General features: G+C 57.0%; 3 long non-coding RNA genes across 9 annotated transcripts in view; 1 reads left to right on the top strand and 2 right to left on the bottom strand.

Moving 5' to 3' along the window:
* Positions 1 to 24,344, bottom strand: part of LOC138849840 (uncharacterized) — a 50,561-nt gene extending 26,217 nt beyond the window's left edge. Inside the window, exons 1-2 of the long non-coding RNA XR_016234828.1 lie at positions 23,125 to 24,344; positions 11,930 to 12,124 (exon numbers count right to left, since the gene is read on the bottom strand). This is a non-coding gene — a long non-coding RNA (uncharacterized LOC138849840). The remainder of the gene's footprint in view (positions 1 to 11,929; positions 12,125 to 23,124) is intronic.
* On the bottom strand, positions 17,224 to 20,870 carry LOC138849837 (uncharacterized). 6 transcript variants are annotated; one of them, XR_016234827.1, is made up of 4 exons: positions 19,235 to 19,373; positions 17,878 to 18,395; positions 17,527 to 17,594; positions 17,224 to 17,453 (listed from the first exon to the last, which is right to left on the bottom strand). It is a non-coding gene; the product is annotated as an uncharacterized LOC138849837 (long non-coding RNA). The 6 variants fall into 6 exon arrangements; XR_016234824.1 differs by having other exon boundaries at positions 17,224 to 17,594; positions 17,878 to 18,525; positions 19,235 to 19,935; XR_016234822.1 differs by having other exon boundaries at positions 17,224 to 17,594.
* LOC138849839 (uncharacterized) lies at positions 19,524 to 24,694 on the top strand. Of its 2 annotated transcripts, XR_016234830.1 has the most exons (3): positions 19,524 to 19,658; positions 24,335 to 24,423; positions 24,577 to 24,694. It is a non-coding gene; the product is annotated as an uncharacterized LOC138849839 (long non-coding RNA). The 2 variants fall into 2 exon arrangements; XR_011389060.2 differs by having other exon boundaries at positions 24,335 to 24,694.
* The last annotated feature ends 1,277 nt before the right edge of the window (positions 24,695 to 25,971 follow it).

Below are 25,971 nucleotides of genomic sequence, written 5' to 3'. Positions count from 1 at the left end.
AGCATAGCTCCGGCCATAGTGGCCATTTGGGGGGTGAACCAATGGAAGGAATACCTTTCTCTCTGTCTCTCTCTCTCTCACTGTCTAACTCTATCTGACAAAAAAAAATAAATAAAGTTTAAAGAAGGCCTTGTGAACAGGGCTGTGTCTGCCTCCAGTTCTCTTCTGAGAGTCCCTTACCTGGACTTCTCCATGCAGGTTCCTCCTGTCCCCACACTGTTCACTACTGATCTGTTCATGTCCCCCAATGGTTATTCCAGCCCCGCACGGCCTTCCAGTTCAAGTGCTCTCCAGTCTAAATGCAGTCTCTTCCCTGGGTTCAGATTCTGGAGGGGCAGCTGCAGGGCCTGGGCAGCCTGTAGCTCAGACCAACCTCATGGGGGCACTTTGGTGCAAGCATGTGGAGCAGTCCAGAGAGAATCGCGAGCTTAACCCGGATCCCGGGACAGGGGGTGGGGGGATCAGCCTCAGAGTGGCCACTGAGCGCCGTTCCCAGATGGGCTGTTTGGGGGTCACACCATCATATTCTACCCCAGTGGTTCCTAGAGCCTGGGGAAGGACTGGTGGCACGGCCAGAACTGAGGGTTTGCCTTTCTGTTATGAGAAAAACAAAACAAGTGTGGATTTGTGTGTGTGTGTGTGAGTGTGAGTGTGTGTGTGTGTGTTCACGGGAGGAAAATTCATCAGTTGGTGGCAGTTTCCAGAGGTTGTTCTTGGGAAAGACAATCGACACAGCAACACCATCTTCCTGCTTATGCAGTGTGGCACACGTTCGCTTTTGAAGTGCTATCTGGTGATGGTGATGGTTCTGGTGATGGTGATGGTGATGGTGATGTAGCAAGATAGAATACTGAGACACTCAAGCTCATCCTGCCTACATTAAGGGGGAAGCTCGGCTGGCCCGTGAAGTCCCAGTGTTTCGGGAACACCATCCTGCTTCTTGGCTATTTGGAGCTTCCCAAATGGTGTCTCTCTTTCAAGGCCTCTGCCCATCTCTCCTGCACATCACTGCCAAATTCACCTCTGAACTGCTGTGCGCTGTACTGAAGCTTGCCCTTCGGACAGTCAGCACGGGTACTGTGATGATTATGCAACGAAGCAGGAAGTCTTCAACCCCCACCGCCAGCTCCCACCCCCCCACCACGCTTCCCGCTGCTGCGCACCCCCACCCACCAAGTCCTCTGATGCTGCCAGCGAGCGAAAGCGCATTTTCCTGCCTCAGTGCCTTTACCAAAGCCTCTGCTCCTGCTTGGGACATCGCCCACATCCCGGGTCATCTCGTGCTGCTCCCTGCTCTCCCTCCCCACGAGGGCAGCCGCCGTGCCTGCGGCAGAGCATGGCAAAGCAGGGGCAGGGAGCCCTGGCTCCAGGGCGCAACTCAGGGATGTTGGCTCACTGCTGTGACCCCCCCCCATCCCTCTTTAAAACATTGTTTTCAGAGAGACAGCTAGGCCCAGAGAGAGAGAGAGAGAGAGAGAGCGCTCGCATCTGCCGGGTCACTTCCTGAATGCCCATAGTGGCCTGGGCTGGGCTGGGCTGGGCTGGGCCAGGGCCAAAGCTATTAGCCAAGAATTCAATGCCAGCGTCCCCTGTGGGTGGCAGGAACCCAGTCACTTGAGCCCTCAGAGATACCTCCCAGCGCCTGCCTTACAGGAAGCCGGAGTTCAGAGCCAGGGATGGGAATCACACCCAGGCACTCCTGGGGCAGGTGCTATGGGGCAGCAGGTCCCCGTATCAGACTGCTGGTTCCGGGTCTTTTCCTCTCCACTTCCTACTCAGCCTCCTGCTAATGAGCTAGGGAAGGCAACAGAAGACAGCCCGAGTACTTGGGCCCTGCCACGCACATGCGAGGCCTGCACGGAGTTCCAAGCTCCTGGCTTCAGTCTGGCCCAGCCCTAGCTATTGTAGCCTTTTGGGGAGTGAACCAGTAGATGGAAGATCACCCCCTCACATCTCTCTCTGTCCTTCTATAACTCTGTCTTTCAAATAAACAAACACATCTTTTTTAAAAGGAAAGGATAGAAAGGAGGAAAGAAAGACAGACATCAGTTTCATTTTCACTCTCTAATTCTCTACTCAGCCTCGGCAGACTGGCTAATGACCACCAAGATGGCTCAAAATCAGGCAAAAAGGTCAGAAGATAAAGAAATGTCTGGACTAAAGAAATGTCTGGACGGGTCATCCACCTCTGAGTTCCCGACAAGTAGAAATGAGCATCTGTGAGGGAGAAGCTATTGTATTAGTTGCGTCTAAAAACATCTTAACTGATAAAAAAAAAATACAAGAAGCAACTGTACCTGGTTCTCCCTTTAAAAAATATTTAGGGGGCCAGTGCTATGGTGTAGTGGGCAAAGCCGCCACCTGCAGTGCCAGCATCCCATATGGGCGCTGGTTCGAGTCCCGCCACTCCACTTCTGATCCAGCTCTCTGCTATGGCCTGAGAAAGCAGTAGAAGATGGTCCAAGCCCTTGGGCCCCTGCACCCATGTGGGGGACCTGGAAGAAGCTCCTGGCTTCTGGCTTCGGATCGGCCCAGCTCCAGACATTTCAGCCAACTGGGGAGTGAACCAGCGGATGGAAGACCTCCCTCTTTTTCTCCCTCTCCCTCTCTCTGTCTCTCTGTAACTCTGCCTTCCAAATAAATAAATAAAACTTTAAAAAAGTATTTAATTTATTTGGTAGGCAGAGAGACCTCCCATTCACTGGTCCACTTCCAAGATGCCCAGGAGCTGGGAACTCCAGCCGGGTCTCCTGCACGCATGGCAAGAGCCCAGGTACCTGCTGCCTCCCGAGACGGTGCTGGCAGGACGCTGGAATTCCGAGCAGAGCCAGCACACTCTGCTATGAGATGCAGCTGTCCCAGGTAACGGCATAACTGCCGCACCAGTCACTCACCCCTGCCTGGTTCTCTTGTGACCAAAACTCGGGGGAGGCCCCAGGATGTGTGGGGGACGTCCAGGCCAACGGGGGCTTCTGGAATAGTGGAAAGAGCACTGATGTGTCTCTGCTGTGTGCGGAGTCCTGGCTGCGCTCCAGGCGCTGTCCTAACCTCCCACAGCCTTCAGGGGTTCCCAGAGACTGACGCACACAGAAGGCAGGTCATCTACCCCAGGTCACACAGCAAGCGGGTAGAACGACAGGATCTGCACCCAGGTTCTCTCTCTGGGAGTTTTTGCTGCTTCCTTTTGGTCTCTGGGCCACACCCTGTGTCCACTCCTGGCTCCCTCCCTGCTCCCTGTCTCTGATGCCCCACAGAACTGGCCTTACGCCCTCCGCCAAGGCCAAGCTCATGTTGCTTCAAGTCAGTCTGCTTTACGGTCTTATATTCCAGCCCCTGGAAATGAAGGGACTTCGGTAAGTTCCAGTACAGGTGCGTTCTCTTGTAATTCCATTTTCCATGAACTCAGTGGAGTCCCTCATAGCCTCTCGAGATGGGCCAGGTAGGATAAGAAGAAAAATCAAAATATCGGAAAACAGAAAAAAACAAACAAACTGGTGTGTGTTGTGGCGCCATGGGTGAAGCCGCTTCCCATAACACCAGTGTCCCACCTGAGCACCAGGTCCAGCCGCAGCTGCTCTGCTTCCAAGTCAGCCCCCTGCTAACGCACCTGGGAAAGCAGCAGAGGGTGGCCCAAGTGCTTGGACCCCTACGCCCACGTGGGAGACCCACATGGATCTCCAGGCTTCTGAATTCGGCCTGGCCCAGCCCTGGTTATTGTGGCCATTTCTGGAGTGAATCAGCGGATGGAAGACCTCTCTCTCCTCTCTCTCTCTTTCTGTAACTCCATCTTCCAAATATATAAATAAATACTTTTTAAAAATTCTGCAGGGATGCCTTCTTCTTGAACATCCGGTTCAGTTCTGTATGTTCCAGGCTTCCAGGCTTACGGTGGCGCTGTATTTAACACCCCCCCTCTCATTAAGAAGCTGTCATCTCACAAACAAAATAGGCAGGCTCCGGATGCCCGCCTCCCACTGTCCACGGCGCCGGGACCTGTGTGCTTTCCACCTGCCTCCCGCAGCGGTGGCGCCTCCGTCACAGGATTAGTGCTCTGCTTTCGGGTGCGAAGCACTGGGCAGGTTTCCAGCCCGAGCCAAGGCCATTGCACACCAAACGTGTGTGCTTCTTTCTTTCTAAAGATTTACTTATTTATTTGAGAGTCCGAGTTACAGAGAGAGAGAAAGAAAGAGGTCTTCCAACTGCTGGTTCAGGCCTCAGATGGCCACAATGGCCAGGGCTGGGCCAGGCTGAAGTCAGGAGCCCGGTGCTCCACCCAGGTCTCCCATGAGGGTGGCAGGGGCCCAGGCACTTGGGCCATCTTCTGCTGCTTTCCCAGGTGCACGAGCAGGGAGCTGGGTTTGGATGCCGGTGTTTACGCCTCTGCACCCCACGCCAGCCCCGTGGCTGCTTCTTTGCCGCTGAAGGTGAGCGCCCACCTATTCCAGAAACTCCAGCACAGATAAGGAGCCCGATTCTCCAAGAGGAGGCCATGTTTGCTCCCGCACCTCCGAGGCAGCTGAGCACCCGCCTCCTCATCCGCACGTCATCATCTGCAGCTTTTAAAAGGAGGAGAACTTGGGCCCGCGCGGTGGCTCACGAGGTTAATCCTCTGCCTGTGGCGCTGGCATCCCATTTGGGTGCAGGGTTCTAGTCCCGGTTGCTCCTCTTCCAGTCCAGCTCTCTGCTATGGCCCAGGGAAGGCAGTGGAGGATGGCCCAAGTGCTTGGGTCCCTGCACCCCATGGGAGACCGGGAGGAAGCATCTGGCTCCTGGCTTTGGATCAGCACAGTGCCAGCCGTGGTGGCCATTGTGGGAGTGAACCAACAGAAGGAAGACCTTTCTCTCTGTCTCTCTCTCTCACTGTCTAACTCTGCCTGTCCAAAAAAAAAAAAAAAAAAAAAAAAAAAAAGGAGGCACACTTGCTTTTTCTTCCCCAGAATATTTACTCCCAAAACTCACGACACTGAGGTTGGCACAGGGAGACGATGGACAGGATGTGGACAGGGAGGGAGAGTGGGTGTGGCTGGTGGTGGACGGGATCTAAGCCCCTAGGGATGTCACCATGCGCCCAGGGGTCCCGACGTGTGAGGGCCTCTCTTCCTTCCCTCTGCTGTCCCCACCCTGCCAGCAAAGAGACGCAAAGATGACATACGAGTGTCACCCACACTGCAGCCGCCTGCCCGGCACACTCCCAATGGGCGGCGCAAAGCTCTTCAAGACCTTGGCTTCCAGGATCTCTTGAGGCCGGGTCACTTTGCAAGAATGATCGGTGGTTAACGACCGGTGGCTCTAAGAAAAGATTTGGCCTGCCTGCAACTGATGAAACTCCCCCAGCCTTGGCCCCCAGAGAGGAGGGGGAGCCCCAGCTGAGCTCCGGGGATACCCCGCCGCCCTAGCACCGTGCTCCACTTGGGGGGAAATGGGTGTGAAGAAGGCCTGGTGCAGCACAAAGCCTGGAGACAGACAGCGACAGCTGCTGCCCTGCCCTCGGGCCCTCCTCGGTGTCTTACCCGCAGGTCCCCAGCTCACCCACAAGGGCCAAATGCCACCTCTTCCAGGAAGCCCTCGGAGGTCTTCCAGCCAGAATTCACCACCTTCCCACTGCTGTCCCCTGTCTATGGCTCTGTTCTACCCTGCAATATTGTTGTTAGCAGCCGCGACTGCATCTGAAGCGTTTGGTTTCCTCGACCCTCCACACACTCTCTCCTTTCTCATTCTGTCTTCTGGTCTCTGTCCATGTCTCTCTGCTTTCCTGTCTCTGTTTCCCACCCTGTCTCTCTCATTCTTTCTCTGCCCATCTCTCTCAGTCTCTCTCTCTCCCCATCACTCCATCTCTCATCCCACCACGTTGGCCCAGGCCTCTCTGACAGCGCAGGAAAATACGCATCCCTTACGCACAGCCCCTGCATTTCCTAAGTCAACTTTAAAACCAAAACACTTGCATTTTTTTTAAAAAAAGAATCTGTTGTGGCTCGGTGGGTTAAGTTGCTGCCTGCGACGCCAGCATCCTCTATCAGAGCTCTGGTTCGAGTCCCGGCTGCTCCACTTCCCATCCAGCTCCCTGCTCATGTGCCTGGAAAGGCAGCAGAGGGTGGCCCAAGTCCCTGGGCCTGTGCCCACGTGGGAGACCACAATGGAGTTCCTGGTTCCTGGCTCCTGGCTCCTGGCTTTGGCTGTTACAGTCATTTGGGGAATGAACCAGCAGATGGAAGATCTCTCTCTCTCTCTCTCTCTCTCTCTCTCTGATATTCTGCCTTTCAAATACATAAAAATACACCTTATTAAAAAATAAAACTGAGTAGCTTCCCCCACTCCGCTTTGGGTAACTCACTTTATGTCCCTGTTATCTGCTCCCTGCCCAGCTTCTGCAACCCTAGGGAGCTCAAGTTGCAAACCCGAGGCTGGGAGAACCACGAGCCGCCCCCACGAGGCGCTGAGAGAGGAGGCACTTTCCCACGGTCACGCAGCCCTGCACCCTGTTCCACTGAGGGTCGCCTCTCTCACTGGCTGGGAGGCCGGCAGACGCCCATTCCTAATCGGTTCTCTATTTAAAAAGCGGAAGTGGACGGTTCACGTGTTAGGATCTCAAGATGCAACTAACAAAAGGGGAAGCAGAAATCTGAAGAGAGGCGGTCCCAAGCGCCTGCGAGGGGCGGCGGCTGGGGGCTGCCTGTCCATCCGGGGCCGTGCACCAGTGACCCACAGTGACCGCGGCCGGGACACATCCTGATCCCTCGCGTGGCCGCCTGGGTGCCTGTGCTCCCGCCCTGCGGGACAGCCCTGCTCCCCGCCTCCTGCCAGCGGCTGTGGGGGAGAGGCAAAGAGCAGAAGGCAGCGCAGTGGAGCCCGGCTTGGCAAAGGCAGCTGCGCGCGGCTGCGGGGCGGAGGCATGGCGAGGATCGGGTGGGGAGAAGAGGGGCGGGGGGGGGGGGCGCAGTACAGCGGGAGGAGGAGGAGGGGCCTGGGAGAGGAGAGAAAGGGTTGCTGCTGTCCTGTCCCCGCGGGGACACGGCCCCGGCCTTGTGAAGACGGGGGCGGGGGATCCTGCCTCGGTTTACCCACCGGAAAACTACCCAACCAGCAGGTTGGAAAGGCAGGGCGTGCTGAAGCGACCAGGACGGCCCAGGGGGCCGGCCACGCGTGCACAAAGACAAGCGGTGACCTGCTCTCCTCGCAGGCAGCCTGACTCCAGTGACTCGGAACCACGCGCCTCCCACGTGCGGGGCTCCCCTGCGAGACGCACCGGGATGGCCGTGACCTCACCGACCCTGGCTTCCTCCCGTGAACGCCTCTGCGGGGGCCCAGCTTCTGGGCGCACAGCTCCCCCACAGCCGCACAGGTGCACAGAAAACATCACCAGGTCCGCGGCCGCCCACGCCACTGCGGCGCCACCCACGGGGCAGCCCACTGCGCCCCTGGCGCCGGGCAAACAAGGGGTGGCTGGGGAGAGGACATGGACTCCTCAAGGCCCGTGGACGCTGGTGGCCCGGGGTTGTCATCACCCACGTGCCCGGGACGCGTCCTTGGCCATGGACCTGCTCTGGCCTGGTGGGGGCAGGGGTGACTGCGGAGATGCCAGGAGCTATGGTGGGGGGGGGCGGGGGCGGTGTGGAAACCGGGAGTTTAGCCAAAGCGACAGCCCTCCGACACCTGGAAATCCAGCGAGCAGGAGGCTCCCGGCTGATGACTGCGACGCGCGCCCCCACCCCTGCAGGTGTGCAGGGTGGCGCCGGCCCACGCTGTCCTTTCTCTCTGCTGAGCCGGGGGCAGGCCTGGGGTCCGGCCAGGCGGAGGAGGGCCTCTCCGCAGAGCGAGCCTGTGGAGGCGGAGTCAGGTGCGGATCCAGGTGGGCACCACGCCCACCGCGGGGTCTGAGGGCAGGGCGGTGCGTGGTTGAGAGAGGCCCGGGGGCCTTTCCCGCCTGCCTCAATTCTCACGATGACCTTAACCAGCTCTCCAGCGGCGCCTCCTTGTAGAGGCCAGGGAGAGCGGCGGAGGCTGTGCAGTAGCTGGGGGGCCGGGGCTTGAACTTGGGACTCCTCCGAGGCCCCTCCCTGCCGCCCGGCAGCAGGCCCAGCAGGCGGCCCCTCTGCACCTCTGCACCTCTGCACCTCTGCACCTGCTGCTGCGGGGGGCGGGCGGAACAGCGACCGCAAAGGCCCCTGCCTGGGCGGGGAGCCGGCAGCAGAGCGGGGCGCCGGACCCACCGCGGGCCAGGCTCCTGCTGAGGGTGTGGGGGCAGGAAACCGGCCGGTTTCAGCTGGCACCGGCTGGGGTCGCCCCTCCTCCTGTCGTTCCGGGGGTGGGGGGAGAGGGCCCTGCACTTCCGCGTTTTGTTTCTGCGCCCTTAAGGGGACCTCGGCGCTGGGGGCGGGGCGCTGGGGGCGGGGTCCCGGCCTCCAAGGCCTGCAGAGGCCTATATAGTGAGGACCCCAGAACCTAAGGCCTCCTTTCAGAGCCGGGTGGGGGGTGGGGGGTGGAGGGGGCAGGATGCCAGGCAGATGGGGCGAGGGCAGACCCCAGGGTTCTAAAGCAATGCATGTTCTAACAGCGAGGGAGGGGAGAGAGGCAGGGACAGACTGGGTGGGATGTCCGCCCAGCCTGGTTTCAGGGCAAGGAGCAAGGTGGGAGGAGACATGAGGGCAGGGCAGCTCTGGCCTGCGAGAACCCGCCCTGGGGTCGTCTCCGCCTGCTGCCCACTGAGGAGTCGAAAGCTTCCAGAGAAATCAAATGAAGTGGCTGAATCCTCTAGACCCTCTCGTTAGCATTCACCCCTCCCCCACCTCCCTCCCCCCTGCCCTGCATCCCTGCTCCTTCTACCTCCATATCTCCAGTCTCCCCCTGCGACCTCTCCCCGTTCACTTAGCCCCACTTTCCTCTTGTCAGGAATGTAGACCTGATGGCTGGAGCTCAGGCAGCTAGTCTGGCCTATCCCATATATGCCTGAGCTGGCTGACGTATCTCTTAGCATCTGCTGGCTATCACTGGCAAATCTCTAAGATCGCCTGACACCAACCACGTTCTTGTAGGCCACGGGGGTTTAGATTTGTTTTTAAGGGAGGCTCACTGAGTTCCAGACCATCTTGCAACACTTCTCCGGCTTGGCTGGGCTGGGCCTATTGTGGCCAATGATCCTGGTGCCTTGTGTTGCTCCCAGGCACAACCCAGCAGCACACTGCTCCACACCTTGCATCACAGGCCTCTCACCTCCTGCCCGAAGGCTTCCTTGTCTGCTCAAGAGAAGGACCCCGCAGACCTACTCTCCCAGGAGGCACACGCTGCCTGTACCGGCCACTCAGCCGCACCAGCTGCCCCCCCCCCCCCCCCCGGTACCCTGGGGTCTGGCCTGCTCCAGCAGGAGTAGCCAGGCGGTGCCAGCTCTGAGTGTGAACTCCTAACTCCTGCTGCCTTTGACCAATGGGAGACCTGATCGGGCAAGCCTGGCCCCTCCCACGTTCGCTGCCGCCAGCCCCAGCAGCCCTGTCTGGGGACATCCCCGGGGGCTGAACAGTTAGCTGAGGGGGAGGGCATTTGGTTTGTGTCATTCTTTTTTTTTTTTTTTTTTTTTTTTTTGACAGGCAGAGTGGACAGTGAGAGAGAGACAGACAGAAAGGTCTTCCTTTGACATGGGTTCACCCCCCAATGGCAGCCACGGCCAGCGCACTGCGCTGATCTGAAGGCAGGAGCTGGGTGCTATCCTGGTCTCCCATGGAGTGCAGGGCCCAAGCACCTGGGCCATCCTCCACTGCACTCCCTGGGCCACAGCAGAGAGCTGGCCTGGAAGAGGAGCAACCGGGACAGAATCCGGCGCCCCGACCGGGACTAGAACCCGGGGTGCCGGTGCCGCAGGCGGAGGATTAGCCTGTTGAGCCGCGGGGCCGGCCTGTCATTCTTTTTAAGTCGATGAACGAGCTACGGTTCACGCACAGACAGCACGGTGCGGACTTTGGGGCGCAGGGTGATACGGCCACGCACCTCGTGCAGCAATCAACCTGGGACATTCGCAGAGTATTGCACATGCTGTTCTAACTATGAGGACACATTTGCACGCATCATTGTATGCGATCCACACCTGCAGCATTCGTCACCTGTCCTGGGACCAGGAGTGGTGAGAGGGACACTCGGGCGTCGGCAGCTCACGCCCCCTGTGTGTTCCAGGCTCCACCCAGGAGCTCCTGATGAGCCATCGGGATGGCTATGAATGACATCGCCGTGACTGGAGTCTGTTCCCCAAGGGTGTCAGGGAAGGAAGGGAAGGGAGAGCCCAGACCCCCCTCCAGGAGGAACCTGGGGCCAGGAGCCTGGTGCTGAGGAGGCTGGCGCGCTGGGGCGCCTGTGGCTCACGAGGGCCCTTTGCAGATGGAGGGAGGGCCAGGTGAGGCCGGAGCCCCGAGATCTCCCTGGGAAGGACTCCCTCCCTCTGAACCCATCTCCTCTCGGGGCTGCCTTCCAGCTCAGTGTGGAGATCTAAAGGGGACCAGCGATGGGCCCGCGGGAGGGGGAGGGGGAGGGGGAGGGGGAGGAAGAGGAGGGAGGAATGTCCAACTTCCTGTTCAGGGAAGCCCAGGCACCCAGTGGGAAGGGAAGGGTGGGGTGTGGGTGTGGGTGGGGCACAGGACAATAGCTCAGTTGTTGTTGCACAAGGCACACCCTCATTTCTTTTGAGCCAGAAATCCACCCTCAGAGGTGCACCCCGGAAGGCAGAACAAGGCGCCTGGCTGCCCAGGAGCCAGCCCCGCCCTCCCAGCCATGCAGCATGGGCCAGGGCCTGTGAGTGGCCTTCTAAAGATCCGGGTCCTCTTCGTCCAACTCTGTCTCTCCAGCAGCAGCAAAGGCCCACGGCCAAAGCGTTTGTGTGTTGCCTGTTTACAAAATCAATTCAGGGGCCGCGGCTGTCGCGCAGCAGGTTAAGCCACTGTCTGTGACACCAGCATCCCACAGGAGCACCAGTTAGAGTCCCAGCTGCTCCGCTTCTGATCCAGCTCCCTGCTACTGTGCCTGGGAAAGCAGCAGAGGATGGCCCAAGTGCTTGGGCCCCTGCACCCACGTGGGAGACCCAGATGGAGTTCCAGGCTCCTGGCTCCTGCCTGGCCCAGCCCTGCCCACGGCAGCCATCTGGGGAGTGAACCAGCAGATGGAAGATCTCTCTCTCTCTCTCTCCCTCTCTCTCTCTGTCTCTCTGTCTCTCTTGCAAATCAGTGAAATAAATCTTTAAAACAAATCAATACAGCTCTTCGTCTGTCTCGGACACACATTTGTATTTGTTTGTCTCAGGCAAAAGGAAACACTATATACGGAAGACAACATGTTGTCGGGCACTTCCATAGCCCCCGACATGAACCAGGCGCCAGGTTTATGTGAGGGGCGAGAAGTTTCCATAAGGAGGCCTCAGGCACCTGCTTGACCAAGAAAATGCAGACAGCAGCGCTGGCGGTTAGTGAGCAGGTTCTCATTGCTTTCGCGTCTTCAAGGCAGAGCTGGGAGCCCTGCGGGTTCCTTGGCCCTGAGGTCAGGGACGTGGAGATGGCACACCTGTGCCCTGACGTCAGACTTACGGGCGGGATCCTGCTGCGATCCAGGGGTTCATCCTCGCCGAGTCTCAGTGTCTTATTCCATCGATGGGCGTTGGCGCTACACCTACGGCGTGCCGTTGCTATGCACCAAGTGTTTACCAGCGCCCAGCAAGCACCACAGAATAGGGCGGTGAAGATGCACACGGCATCGCCTCCTGAGTGTTCCAGGTACAGACACCGACACTCAGAGACTGTGCACACCTCAGAACAGTAGAGGCAACCCCAGAGCCTGGACCCCTGGCGCATGGCATCGTGGGTTTTACAATTTTTTAAAATTTTAGGTACTTTCTTACTGCATCAATCAAAGACATCTGTTCTTTGGCCCAGATAAAAGACGTACATGCACCCAGACATACCCAGCGTATGTGAAGTCCAAGATGAGAAGCCCCAGCGCCCTGGGGGTCAGGTCTGCCTCCTGGGCCAATGTGTAAACAGCTTGGTTCTTTCAAAGTCGTCGACGCACGTCCGGGGCGCCCACGTACGACATTCTCTCTCCTGCACCGTGAGGATCTGGCTCCCTCTTCTCCTGGCCTTTCCCATGTGTGGATTTCCTGGGCATAAAGAATAAAAATAGGGAAAGTTTGTGTGAGCCTTGCTAATTTTTAAACAATGACTTATTTGAAAGTGGTAGCTTTGGGATCCGCAAGGAGGGAAGGCCTACACTTCCGGGAATGGAGAGTCCCTACCTGTACTTCCGGGGAAGAAAGTCCTTGTCAAGGTCCCTAAAGGTGCCTAAAGGTCAACCAGTGAGGATCAGACCCGCCTCAACCTTTAACCCCCACGCCCTGAATCTATGAAAGGAGCTCTCCCAATCTCTGACGCTTGACTTCCCCGGCCCCCGCTCTGTTGCTCTGTTGGGACCGGGGAACCTCGCCCGGGAGCAGAACCCCAATAAAAGCCTGTGAATTAATCGATTCGTCTGCCTGGGAAGATTTGTTATGTACTGGACACCTTGCAGAAAGGTACAGCTGGGGAGAGAGGAGGGAGAGGGCGCTTCCCTCTACTGGTTCACTCTCCAAATGACTGTATCAGCTGGGGCTGGGCCAAGCTGAAGCCAGGAGCCTTAAACTCCACGCAGGTCTCCCATGTGTGTGGCAGGGACCCAAGCCCTCGAGCCATCTTCTGCTGTTTTCCTAGACACATTAGCAGGGAGCTGGACTTGAACCGGCATCCATATGGGATGCTGGGTATCGCAGGCGGTGCCTTAACCCACTGCTCTACAACGCCAGCCCCAGCCGTGCTCTGTAGACCAGCTCCAAAGTCCTCATCAACGAGATGGTTCATTCACTTACACACTGAGTGAGTGAACTGATGGGCAAATCAATGAGTGACTCAGTGGGTGCACTGCTAGGCCGTACACACCCCAGTGGAAGCCACCCTCCCTCTCCCGCGTGTCACGATGTCCATCTAGGAGTGAGGAAAAACCTCCCGGAAATGCTGGATCCCCAGTGCCGCAACCACCCAGGAGTCCAGCCGGCCTGAAGGGGCTTTGTGCCAGTGCACAGACACGGGGCAGGCAGGGGAGGCACCCCACCCCAGGGTTTAACGTGCGGTCGTGTCTCCCTTACGCTTTGTCAGGGAAGGGAAGCTGAAAATCCTGACAAGCTAGGCCGTCGGGTTGGGTCTGATCCTCTAACAAAAAGGCATCTGATGTTTTTATAGTACAGGGGGAAGAAGGTGTGCTTCAGGTCCTTGGGCCCTCGTTCAAAACCCCCGGGGCGAGGGCCGGCGCTGCGGCAGCGCTGTGGAGTAGCGGGTAAAGCCACTGCCTGTAGTGCCGACATTTCATACGAACGCCGGTTCCTGGCGGCTCCTCTCCCGTTCTGGCTCTCTGCTGTGTCCTGGGAAAGCAGCAGGAAAATGCTCCAAGTGCTTGGGCCCCTGCACCCACCTGGGAGACCCAGAAGAAACTTCGGGCTCCTGGCTTTGGATCAACCCAGCTCTGTCTGTTGTGGCCATTTGGGGAATGAACCAAAGGATAGAAGACCTCTCTTTCTCTCTCTGCCTCTGCCTTTCAAATAAAAAAATAAATCTTAAAAAAAAAAAAAAAAACTGGGCTAGGTGTGTTACAGAATTCAGGCTGTTTCCGATTTAGAAAGATAACTCGGTACATACATCATACATCAGGGAGCTCCACTCCCAAGGGACCCAGTGCACTGCCCCTTATTCACATGCTATATATCTGCCTGAATCAGAAGTGGGATCAATAAAACCTATAGTTTCAAATCAGCTCAGCTCGGATTTTTCTACCCAAACAGTATCAAATAACACTAAACATTTTTTTAAAAAAAGATTTATTTATTTGAAAGGCAGAGTTACAGAGAGGCAAAGGCAGAGAGAGAGAGAGAGATTCCATCTGCTGGTTCACTCTCCAAATGGCCACCAACGGCCAGATCTGGGCCAATCAGAAGCCAGAAGCCTGGAGCTTCGTCCGGGTCTCCCACTTGGGTGGCAGGGGCCCAAGCACTTGGGCCACCTTCTACTATTTTCCCAGGCCATTAGCAGAGAAGTGTAGCAGCTGGGACTCAAACTAGCACCCATATGGGATGCTGGCACCACAGGCGGAGGATTAACCTGCTGCACCACAATGTCAGCCTCCCCAAGTGTTTTTGAAGCACCCCCACTTTTTTTTTACATTGAAGAACTTCCAGTTGTTCAACCATAATGAGGAGTGACCTGAGAGAGGGGCTTTCCATGGCAAAAGGTTGAGGAGCATCCAGGGAGTGACCCACCAATACATTCCCAAAGTCACTGCACTACTACCTTCTGGGCCGAATTTAAGTTTCAGCATGTATTTTTTCCTGAAGACTTATTTATTTATTTGAAAGGCAGACTGAGAGAGAGTGAGAGAGAGAGTGAGAAAGAGAGAGACTCTTACATTCTTACATCTGCTGGTTCACTCCCCGAATGGCCACAACAGCCAGGGCTGAACCAGGCCAAAGCCAGGAGCCTGGAACTCCACGCCGGTCTCCCACGAGGGTGGCAGGGACCCACGTCCTTGAACATCTGCTTTCCCAGGCGCGTTCCTGGGGAGCTGGATCAGAAATGGAGTACATGGAACTGGAACCATCGCTCCAGGATGGAATGCTGGCACGGCAAACATCTTAACCTACTGCGCCACAACGCTGGCCCTCAGTCAAATAGTTTTTAATGAGCCAGCTACAATGATATAATAAGTTCTCATTAACTCAAACATCATTCTTTTTGACTTCTGACTTTTTGGGCTTTGGGCTTAACCTGGGAATAAAGGTTAAGCATCCGTAGATTATCTCCTGCTGCAATTTTAAAGGGGCCTACACATTTCTCAGATAATGGCAGGTGTCCCAGCTTCAAAAGTGGCTGCGGCTACCCATCTAGTACACCTCTGCAGTATGACACTGGAGGACTCTGCCCCATAAAATAGCTGTGGTTTATTAAAGCAAAGGTTTTTTTTCAAGATGTATTCATTTATTTGAAAGGTGGATTACAGAGAGGGAGGGCGCATGTGTGCACACACTTGGAAGAGAGAGAGAGAGAGAGAGAGAGAGAGAGAGAGAGAGAGAGAGGCCCAGCACTCAGAACTCCATTAAAGTCTCCCATGTGGGTGCGGGGGCCCAAGGACTTGGGCCATCTTTCTCTGCTTTTCCAGGCACATTAGCAGGGAGCTGCATAGGAAATGGAGCAGCCAAGATATGAACAGGCACCCATATAGGATGCCAGCGTCGCAGGCAGCAGCTTAACCCGGTGTGCCACAACACCGGTCCCTACCCAAGCAAAATTGAGTCACCAAGATTGTATCTTCTCTCCGTCACGTCTCTGGTCCATCGGCAAAGAGATGCAGAGATTTTGCAAAACTGTGGTGCGGCAAAGATGCTTAGTTGATGCCTTTACTTCCGGCACAACTGCATCTGCCTCATCCTAGTCACCACGGCTTCCAAAGCTCCACAGACACAGGGCAATCCCCTGCGGCCTGCGTAATCCACGTCTGGGCTTACAAAGCCCTCAAGGGCAGCCATTCAGCCCCAAGTCCCCAGATAATAGGCCAATTATATTATGCTCCCGGAGACCTCATCTCACCAGGCCACTGGGGCTTAAACAGTCTCGAGAAGGGAATTTCCTAAACTTCAGGCCCAGCTGGGGATCTGGGACAATGAGTTCCTCTCCATTAATCCTTAATTCCCGAACATGCCAGGGGAGCGAGTCGCGCGCGCGTGAGCTTCTCTCTGACTCTTCAGCCGCAAGCAGCGAAGGGGCCGGCAGCTGCTGCGGGAAGCGATCCCCCTGACCATGGCCACCTGTGTCCGGCTCCCAGCTGCCACTTGATCCTAGCAGCTTGGAGGTGGCAGCCAGGTTAACCCAAAGGGTCACAGGCAGAAGAAGGGGCAGCCCCGGCCTGCAGGGCAACCCACGGGGAGGAAAATCAGAGGCAGGCGGCTCCCAGGGCCGGCAACTTGGGGGAGGGGGAGGGACATGCATAGGACAGGAAGAGCAGGGGATGTTGGGTGTGGGTGGGGGAAGGCCCCTGTGAAAGCACCCTCTGGAGGCAGCCTACAGAGCTTCAGAACCGGGCCCGGCACGCAGCCACTGCTTAGGGTACAAAGAGACCATCCCGGCTCCCGCCTGCCTCCTCCCGGCCCTGGGTGTTGCCTGTGCCATGGGTTGGGTCCCTCCAGCTCAAGCACTTTTACTTAGAGATGCTTGTGCAGAAATCCTTAAGTCAGAACTTTGTAGCCAAAGAGTTGGTTAAGAGATGATTGGCAGTTTTAAAAAAAGATTGAATTCCTGTCTGCACAGCATTCTCAAAAATAGCAAAATTATAGAGCTAGGAAACAGACCAGAGGCCTCCAAGGATTAGCCAGGGAGGAGGACATGGGGGCCAGGAGAGCTCCCAGGCCAACGGGACCCTTGCAGTCTTAAAGCACAGTGCCTTCAGCAACCCACCACCAGTTTTCTACTTTTAGAACAGCGTGGAAGCCACGCACGCTCGGTAGAAGCCATACTGGAACGGTGAACGTGGGCTCTCCCAGCTGACCCTTTGTAGTCTGAGCCTCTCTGGAAATGCCGGGCAGTGGCACTGAGCACGGCTCCCCATCAGCGCCACAGGCATGAAGGGAAACCCCGATGCCCTGCAAGGCATCGGGTGGCTGAGCCAGGATGCACCCGAGGTCTGGTGCACTCAACACGCTTCCCCCTCAGGGTGAATTTATCTGGACAGAACAAACCCCACCCTGAGTCAAGGAGCATCTGTGTACACACACAGATATACACAGAGATATACACAGATACAGACACACACTCAGACATACAGACACACACACAGACGTACACAGATACAGACACACACACACAGACATACACAGATACAGACACACACACACACACACACACACACACATGCACAAACACAGATATACTCACGGACACACAGACACACATATAGATAGACACACAGACACAGAGACACACAAAGAGACACACACATGCACAAACAGACACAGATACACACACAGACACACAGAAACAGATACATACACATATACACATAGACACATACAGATATACAAGCACAGAGACACACACACACGGACACACAGATACACACAGACACATACAGAGACACACACAAATGAACGCTTGTGAAACTTTGTGAAGTGTACCACTGTCGATTTCCTTTTTTTTTTAGAGATGGGTTTATTTATTTGAAACGTAGAGTAACAGAGAGAAAAGGAGAGGCAGAGAGAGATTTTCCATCCGCTGGTTCACTCCCCAGATGGTCACAATGGCAGGGCTGAGCCAGGCTGAAGGCAGGGACCAGGAGCTTCTTTTCTGGGTCTCCCACGTGGGTGCAGGAGCCCAAGCTTGGGCCATCTTCCACTGCTTTCCCAGGCCATCAGCAGGGAGCTGGATGGAAATGAAGCAGCCGGGACTCCAACTAGCCCCACGTGGGACATGGGCGCTGCAGGCAGTGACTTACCCCACTGAGCCACAGCACTGGCCCCAGTTTCCTGGTTTTGTATTCTAAGTGCTCCTGCAGGATGTTACCTGGAGGAAAAGGATGGAGGGTACATGGGACCTCCTTGTACATCATTTTGCAACTTCCTGGGAATCTCTGATTATCTAATAAGCATTGTTTAAATGCCCAAATCCACGTGAACAAATGATGCATGCAATTTGATGAACAGGTAAGGAAATCATTGGCTGGTATATAGACAAGCAGCGGGTCATAGGCCCTGTTTGGTTCCGATGTTAGCCTTCCACTCATCCCTCACGAAGACCCTGGGGAAATTCTCCTGCGAGCCCTGGCTTTGTAAAACCCCACCGTCACCTTGTACACTGTGGTGTCTCTGGGGTGCTCTCTCTGCAGTTGTTCAGGGCTCAGCCTGGGCGACCACACCTCGCAGCCCCGCCTTTAGCCATCTGCTGCCCGTGAGGCATCCCAGTCACTGCCTCTCTTCCCCCATCTTCCTGATTTCAGGAGGCATGCGCCCTCCAGGCCAGTCTGGACTGGAATAATGACGTTCTTGTATCAGCACTGATACCACTGACACTCCGATTACAGGGAATTCTCAGTTTTTCAGTCTGCAATTGCTCAAACTTCAGACATTTTTTTTCTTTTAAAAGATATATTTTTATTTATTTGAGAGGTAGAGTTACAGACAGTGAGAGGGAGAGACAGAGAAAAAGGTCTTTCTTCTGTTGGTTCACCCCCCAGATGGCTGCAACAGCCAGAGCTGTGCCGATCCGAAGCCAGGAGCCAGGTGCTTCTTCCCAGTCTCCCACGCGGGTGCAGGGGCACAAGGACTTGGGCCATCTTCTACTGCGTTCCCAGGCCGTAGCAGAGAGCTGGATCGGAAGAGGAGCAGCCGGGACTAGAACCAGCGGCCATATGGGATGCCGGCACTGCAGGCAGAGGATTGACCTACTGTGCCACGGAGCCAGCCCCAGAGTTCTTGTTTAAGATGGACTTTATTTACTTGAAAGGTAGAGTGACATAGAAAGAGGGAGAGACAGAGAGAGAGAAAGTGATCTTCCACTTGCTGATTCACACCCCAAATGGCCTCAATGGCTAGGACTGGACCAGGCCAAAACGAGGAGCTTGAAACTCCAGCCAGATCTTCCATGTGAGTGGCAGGGGCCCAAGGATTTGGGCCACCTTCTGCTGCCTTCCCAGGCCATAGCAGAGAGCTGAATGGGAAGGGGGGCAGGCGAGACTCCAATATGGATGCTGGCATCATAGGCTCTGGCTTAACCCTCTGGACCACAACACTGGTCCCAAGCAGAGTTTTTGTTGCTGTTATTTGTGTTCCTAAAGATATATTTTATTTATTTGAAAGGCAGAGAGAGAGAGAGAGATCTTCCATTCCCTGGTTCACTCCCCAAATGGCCACATCGACCGACCGGGGCTGGGGCCAGAGCTTCTTCTGGGCCTCCCACATGGGTGCAGGGGCTCAAGCATTTGGGCCATCTTCTGCTGCTCTGCCAAGCCGGGGCTCAAACCTGCACCCATGTGGGATGCTGATGTTGCCACAACGCTGCCCACCCCTTCAGAGTGTTAATTCCTTTATTTACCAACTCCTTATTGGGTGCTTACTGTGAGCGTAACGCATCATCTTTGTATGTGACCTGCACACACCCTCCTGAATAATTCAGTCCATCTCTAGATTATTTATAAAACAACTCACCGTAAACACTATGCGTACCGTCGAGAAAAGTCTCTGCGTGTTAAGTCAAGACAATTCTTTTTTCAAATACCTTCAACGCACGCTTGGTTGAGTCCTCGGACGAGAACTGTGTACCTGTGCCTTGCTCCTCTACTGTCTTCTGCTGAATGCTTGGCTAGGAGACAGCTCCTCTGCACCTCCGGCGGGAATCTCCCCCTCCCTTGTTGGCAGACAGACAGCCTTCCGTGTGCCTCAAACAAGGCTCCCCACCGAGCAGCAGCTGATTCTCCCTCTCCTCACGGGCGGGAGGCGCGTCAGCAGGGGCTGGACCCAGATCTACACTCTTCAACCTTTCAACCTGTTGACGCGCAGGTCATTCCTAATTGCTCAGTTCCCAACAGGGCCGGTCCCAGGGCAAGCCCCAAGCGGACGGACTCAGAGACAGGTGAGTCACGGCCGGGGTGAGGAGGTGGCAGCCGGGGCGGCGCTGGGAGGAGGGCTGGACAGGTGAGGCAGATCTGAGCCACTGACTCACGGCTGCTTTTGTCAGGAGGGTGGGGCCACAGAGAGAGCCCGGGGCCAGGGAACCCACGCCCTGCCCGGTTCTTTCCTGCTCCGCTCCTCCTAGCCCGTTTCCCAGCAGGCACAGGTGCGAGGCGATGCACAAAAGCTGCTTCCCGAGCCAACAGGTGACCTCAGGCCTGGGCGCCTTCCCAGCTCCCCTGAAAGGAGGCGAAGCGTGAAGGGTTTGATAGGGGTTCAGAGAAGGGATGAGCGGGGGCGGGACGGGGGAGCCTCCAGCCCCGGGTGCGCCCCGTTTCCTGCAGCAGACTCCCTCCCATCACACGCACGCCCCCCTGAGATGCTCTGCGCACCCCTCACCCAGCGCCACCGCCTGGGGCAGCCGGGCCCTAAAGCAGCCCGTGTGGCCGCGGCTGTTTCAGAGGACACACGAAGGACAAGGCAGGGGAGCTGGTTGAACGAGATTCTGTCTCCACTGACCTGGTCTTGCCATCAAGGAAAGGTTACATAATTTAAAAAAAAGAGAGAGAGACAGATCCTTCTGAGTCCCTACCCACTGACTGACACATCTGAGCCCCTGCGCGCCGCTGACCGCGTGTGACCCGAGCAAGGGACTCCACCGCGCTGTGCCTGCTGAGCCTCTGTGGCAACACGGAGGGGAGGACGGGCTTTTAAACCCATTTATTTATTTATCGGAAAGGCAGAGTGACAGAGAGCGAGGGAGCGAGGGAGAGCGAGCGAGCCAGCGAGAGAGAGTCCGTCCACCTGCTGGTTCACTCCCCTAATGGTCACAATGGCCAGGGTCTGGCCAGGCTGTAGCCACCATGCCTCAGCGCTGGCCCCCAGGAGGGGACGAGGATGCAGGTGCAGACCCAGACCTCGCAGGACCAGGAAGGCTCGACGGTGGGTGCTGCCCTGTGGGAACGCACAGAGGATGCCCAGCGCACAGCGGGGCCTTCTCCAGGGCGGGCCAGCGGCCCCTTTGCTCTCCCCAGCGCCGCGGAGGCCCGCGGAGGCCTGCTGAGGCCCGCTGGAGGCCCGCTGGAGGCCCGCGGGCTGGGAGCGCGCGTGCAGCGGGCGGAGACGGCTGCCTCCACCGGCCCTGATCTCCGGTTCCTCTTCCCTTCTCTCCTCCGCACCACGTTAGGCCGAGAAGCCGAGCTGCCGTCCAGTGCGCATGCGTGGCCGGCCCAGCCCGGAGTTAGGAACTTTCCTCGAGTGGGGGCCCTGACCCCAGAGCTCTGTCGACCTTTCCTGAAAACGCAGCTCCAAACAACAGCATGGCGCTCAGAAGCACAGAAGCGCAATGGAGAGCTGAGAGAGGAGTGGGGTTTCTTGGCATGGCCAGCCCTCCCGTTTGGCCCAGGCCTGAGGAGCAACCGGGGCAGCTGGTCACTCTGACAACCCAGCCCTGCATCCCCAGAGAACATCTGTTCATCGGCTCAGAAGCCGAGGGAAGGCACTGAACTCTGAGCCTCAGTTTTAGTATCTGTAAAATAGGCACAGCAGTGCTGCCTTCTCACAGAGCCGTGGTGGAGCTGCAGTCAGCTGTGTCCACGCTGACTCGCAGCCCGGCTTCACAGGTGTCAGCAGCAGGCCCTGGCACTCACCTTGTGCACCTGCCAGCTGCCGACCCTGCCTGCTCACTTGCCCTCTCCAAGTCCCAGTGACCTCAACAGTCAGTTCCATGGGAGACGGGCTAAGGCCCAGAAAGCTGCTCTTCTACGCTGGGCCGTCAGGATGCTGGGAGCCAGGGCCCCTCCTCTCCCTGTGCTCACCTTTCCCAGCCTTGCAGGAAGGGGAAAAGAGAGTGAGGAGGGGGGAGAGGCTTCTGGAAGGCACACTGGGCCTCCACTGCGCTGACCAGGCCAGCAGGTGCACAGAAGAGTCTGCGTTTTCTTTGTAAAGAAGGAAGAGGAAAAAAAAGAAAAAAACCTCACGCTGCAGACCAGCTGGAAAAACCCCAGCTCCCACGAGTCGGAGAAGTCTCCACAAAGCAGCCTGGGTCTTGGCAGCACGGGGCGGTCTGGGAACAGTGGGTGACAGAGTGCCCGGCCCCAGCCCGCCCGGCACCCATGGGCCTGCAGGGGACAGGAAGTGTGGGAGCCACAGCCCTGGGGTTAGAAACGACAAAGGTTCGCAGCTTCGCAGGCTAGGCACCGGCCGCCCCGTGCCCGCGCGGTGGCCGGCAGGAGTCCCTGGCTGCGGGTGCGGCAGGCCTGCTTCTCCTCTGGCCTCCCAGCCAGGCCGTCTGGCAGGGGCCCAGGAGGCCTCCCGGAGGAGGCACCGCTCTGGGAGAGAGCTGGAAGGCCCTGTGTGAAGGTCGTGGCTCGGATGTTACTATTTTTTCACGTCTGTTAAATGCCAGTGGCGTGCTGAGCCCGGGAGAATGCAGGGGTAGGTAGGGGCGGGTGCAGGCAGCGCTCGGAGCTAAACAGAGCCCTGAGAGCGCTGAGCCGGGAGCACTTGCCGGCCCCCCCCACTCCCCAGAGGTCCACGCGGTGCTCCCTGCACTGCTGGAGGCTGAGGTCAGCCTGTTCCTCCCCAGGGCTAAGGCAGCAGCAGACGGCAAAGCCATTGCTGTTGGCAGAACAAGGTGCACAGGCCCTGGCTGGCATGGGGGATGACAGTCAAGGTTTCTGTTACACACACTCCCTGCCTATCCCAGCATGCACTTGTCTCCCAGGTGCAGGGATGAAGACACACGTGTGGGGCCAGTGCAGGCCAGACAGGCGGCCACTGAGCTCTCTGCTGAGTGGAGCCGAGGCTCTGAGAGGAGGCTGGGTGCAGGCCCTGGTCTACCGGACTTGGGCTTTGCATCCTTGGCTGTAAAGCGGAGGGCATGGGTTGGACAGGTGTTGGAGGATTCCCGGGGCCCTCCCAGGCTGCAGTGGAGGCACAGTCTAGCGGCCAGTGCCCCAAAACGTGGAGCCAGTCCTCTTTTTCTCTCTGCTGGGACAAGAGAGCCGCCCGCGAGGTTCCCCCAGGAGTTTTGCTCCTCCTTGTCCCACCACTCACTGCCACGGTCAGAGCCCACCCTCACCAGCCTTGCAGATGGCTCGTGGCAGCCAGGGACAGAGAGCCCAGGTGCCACCCCAGGGAGCTGCCCTGGCCGTCAGCTGTTCCCAAGCCCCAGCAGCTCCTTGCGTTACAAAACCACAGAGAGGACATGGAAATTGAAACAGGAGAAGCGGTGAGTGGGGCCAGAGGGCCTTGGAAAGACAACCCAGCCAGGGCAGCCACATTATTTATTGGTTCTCAGGGGGAGACATATATGGTTATAAAAAGAGCCTCTTCAAACCACAGGACGCGCCAGCCAGCTCTTTCCCAGATCACCAAAGCGCCACACAACCGCTCCAAGACAGCTGCCAGTGCGGGAAGGAACTCACGGTTGCGTGTCGGCATCACGGTGCTTTTTCCCAAGCACCCCACGGGATGTAGGGCTCAGAAACAGAGGGTTCCGTCCCAGAGCAGGGAGGGAAGAGCCCCACCGAGGACGAGGGTCTTTCCCAGAACCCCCAGCAAGTCTGACCCACTGCGCCTGAGTGGGTCTCAGCCCAGCGTTCCGGGGTCAGAGCCACCTGTGCCAGCCCAGGGACGGGGTGGAAGATTGGAGAGATCCTGAGAAACACAGGGAGATAGCAATCCCACCACTGCAAACTTCCCCTCTGGACGTGCAGAGGTGAGGGCCACAGAAGGAGGAGGTGGTGGAGGCTGGCCCATGGGGAGTGATGTCATGTGGCCACAGCTAAAAACAGCCCACTCTGCTCTCGAGTGCTGGGCGTAAATGCCACAGCAGTGACTTGCAGGGGAGTGGGTTTCACCAGGCTGGATCAAGTGGCTGCTTTCCTGGAAACTGGCTGTTCGAGCTGATAAGGCGGGGAAAATGCTACTCAGCGTTCACGGGAAAACACTTTGACATTGAAGAAGACTTGGGACATGTCACTGGTTGAGTAAAACCAGAGCAGCCCTGGCTTAGTGGCTGCAGCTCCCTGCCCAGCGGGGGCTCAGGTTACCCACTGGGGTGTGCAGTGGGCCAGGCAGCGCGTAGTACATGCTCTCAGGACTGCAAACCCCAAAAGGAAGGCAGCTCGGGGGCACCCCCGGGGGGTCCAGGAATGCACCTGCTGCAGAGCGGCCCATGGACTCACCCTGGTTGTGCACACTGATGTGGCAGCGCACGGGGCTGCAGACCAGGGGAGGAGCCACACAGGGCGCTAAGGGGGTGCTCGGCTGCAGGGCGCAGGAAGCCGCCTGATGGGGACAGCGTCTGAGCTCGCAGCGTGGCCGGAAGGGCCGTGGAGCCTCGCTGTTTGTGACTCTGTACTGGGCCTCAGGGCCACGGGGCAGGCAGCCTTCAAGGGGCAGAGGCGCTGGTGGATCAGGAAACAGTGGCACAGAGGCACAGTGATGTCTGCCTCCGACAAACAGTGCTGTAACCAGGGGACTGGACTTGACTGTTTCAATCCCTCCCCCCCCAGCACACACCTTGCCTGGGATGTGCGGAGCTTGGGTTTCCAACGGGAGAGCCAAACAGCCACCGCTTGCTGCCTCTCCCAGGACAGCTAAGAACCCTGCCTTCGTAACTCACCGTTTCAGGTTTCCACTGCTGTTACCTGCAGACTCCATAGGCGTTCAATCAGAGGGTGAGAATCAGCAGCTCAGGAGGGCAAGACCCTGGCGTCCCGGTGAGTGGCTCTCTCATCATAGGCCCTCCCCAGAGGGCCCTGGAGAGCCCAGGCACCCAGCCTCACTTCCCACAACCTCCCATGTCTGCCCCATCCATGGAAGCGAAAGCTAAAGGGCCCAGCTACTTCTCTGTGATTCTCTAATCACTGCAGATACTCCCTCGAGGCCAGCCCCAGGCAGGAGTGCACAGGCCTGCGCTTAGAGGATGGAAACACATAGCATGAGCTCCTCTGCCTTGATAACGGAAGACAAGACGTAAAGTGTGAAAAATGGACAAGTTGGAGGGAAGATAGCGGATCAGTCAAACAAGGTTACACACGGAGATGGAGTTGACATTTGAAGTTTAGAGAAACGGAGGAACCCACGGAGCCAGCTGTCTGTGTCTGCCCATTCCACATCTACTGGTCCCCCCAAGTGTGGACTGCAAATATTCAGAAAAGGAGCTGGTGTTGTGGTGCAGTTTGTTAAGCCATTGTTTCATGGTGGCATCCCATATCTGAGCACCTGTTCAAGTCCCAGTGGCTGCTCCGCTGCCAATCCAGCTCCCTGCTAATGCCCCTGGGAAAGCAGCGGAAGATGGCCCAGCTGCTTGGGTCCCTGTCACCCACTCTGGGAGACCCAGATGGAATTCCTGGCTCCTGGCTTCAGCCTGGCCCAGCCCTAGCTGTTGTGGTTATTTGGGAAGTGGAACAAGTAGATGGAAAATTCTTTCTCATTCGTTCTCTCTCTCTCTTTCCTCCCCCCTTTCTCATTCTGCCCTTCAAATAAATAAAATCAATCTTAAAAAAAGAAAATAGTGTTCACAGGCACTCTGTGATTGCTGACACAGCCATGGAGTGAGGCCTGCGTTGGTTGTGTCTGCGCTGAGTGTGCACGGGCGTTTTTCCTCATCACTTCCTAAACACTGCAGTGGGACAGCTGTGTACCTAGTACGGACAGCACACTAGGATTGGAAGTCATCTAGAGACGGTGGGAAGCACAAGGAGGCTGCTCCTGGGCTCTGGGCAAATGCAACCAGGACCTAAGCAGCTGAGGACCCCGTGCCTGCAGTGGATCCCGCGACCCATCTCCCGGGACACTGCAGGGGGCTGTACAAAGAAGCAGACGAGAAGCGAACACTTCATTCCAGCAACAATTTCTAGAATATTGATTTATTTATTAAAAGGCAGAGTGACAGAGGGGGAGGATGGAGAGACAGGGAGAGAGAAAGAGATCTTCTGTCCACTGGTTCACTCTTTAAGCGGTCTCAATGGCCAGAGCTGAGCCAGGCTGAAGCCAGGAGCCTCGATCTCCATTTGGGTCTCCCAAAGTGGGTGCTGGAGCCCAAGCACTTGGGCCATCCTCCACTGCTTTCCCAGGCCACAGCAGAGAGCTGGATCAGGAGTAGCCGGGACTCAAACTGGTGCCCATATGGGATGCCGGTGCTCAGGCCAGGGCTTTAACCCGCTGTGCCATAGTGCTGGCCCCTCAATTCATTTTTAATAAGAGTAACTTGTGGAGCGAAATTTGCATTAATTGATGTTCTGGTTGTGAGTAAAAGAAACCCG

This window comes from Oryctolagus cuniculus, chromosome 5, assembly GCF_051225735.1.
Source record: "Oryctolagus cuniculus isolate XC-2025 breed Fujian yellow rabbit chromosome 5, ASM5122573v1, whole genome shotgun sequence".
Taxonomy (NCBI): domain Eukaryota; kingdom Metazoa; phylum Chordata; class Mammalia; order Lagomorpha; family Leporidae; genus Oryctolagus; species Oryctolagus cuniculus.
Note: the sequence above shows the minus strand (reverse complement) of the source record. Positions and strands in the feature narration are given on the sequence as shown.